This window comes from Penaeus monodon, chromosome 31, assembly GCF_015228065.2.
Source record: "Penaeus monodon isolate SGIC_2016 chromosome 31, NSTDA_Pmon_1, whole genome shotgun sequence".
NCBI classification, from domain to species: Eukaryota; Metazoa; Arthropoda; class Malacostraca; order Decapoda; family Penaeidae; genus Penaeus; species Penaeus monodon.
In genome coordinates, this window is record NC_051416.1 from 18,551,943 (window position 1) to 18,552,870 (window position 928).

Below are 928 nucleotides of genomic sequence, written 5' to 3' on the forward strand. Positions count from 1 at the left end.
TCACTGAGGTTACAGTCTGCTTAATAATTCAATTCAAAACTTTATATCTAGACCCTCTTGATGTAAGTTTCTATATTTTGTTTTATATCTATATATCACCCAGAAAACTTCTCATACAATCATTCATAGCAGTCATATTGTGAAATGCATTTTTAGAAGCAGTTATAAAGCATCTCCCCGAAAAATGAAAGACAAGGGAGGTGCAGCCCATTTTCTGCGTTACTAGCTCTAGATGCAATGGACAAAATCTATGAAAATGAACAAACCAATGGGGGGACTAACACAAGAACCAGGTGATGCTTTTGACTTCAGTTTGTTGACATTGGCTCCTCTAAAGTGTTTCATGACTGGCCCATCTCCTTCATGAAAGCCCAGGTTCGCTCCCACCTGCCATCTCCTCATCCTGGAAGTTTAGGCAAGATTGAGTGGATACTTCATGTTGAATGAACGGGTAAACAAATAAATGAAGGTAAGATCTGGGAAATACTTTGATTACACTGAAAGGCCTTTTTCTTTGCTGGGTCACCAGTGAAGCAGTGAAAGGGTCCAAGCATATTCATGTCCTTCCTTGTTCTTCCTTTTGTTTTGTTGACAGGGGGCCCAAAATTATCACACTTTATCTAGTATGCGGTTTAGGAATGAGTGAAAAGAGAAGCCCCCTCCAATATAATTAGACAGGTTTAATGAAATAATGACTATGGTATTTTCGATTCATTACAAACTATGGTCTTACTATTTGAATTCCCTCACAACACTTTCTTACCTGAATCTCTTGACTAAATAGTTCACTTCTTTCTTGCCATCATCACACTCACTTTTGTCACTGATTCCCAACTTCTCCAGGATCTCTCTAAAAATAGAAAAAAAGTCATGTCAGGATCTACAAAAAACCCATGTATTTATGTACATACATAAATTTGGGGGTTAT

At 37.6% G+C, this 928-nt stretch overlaps 1 protein-coding gene across 1 annotated transcript in view; it reads right to left on the minus strand.

The window, feature by feature from the left end:
• The window catches only part of LOC119592910 (zinc finger protein 714-like), a 31,120-nt gene that overhangs the window by 5,461 nt on the left and 24,731 nt on the right, over positions 1–928 (minus strand). The window lies entirely within an intron of this gene.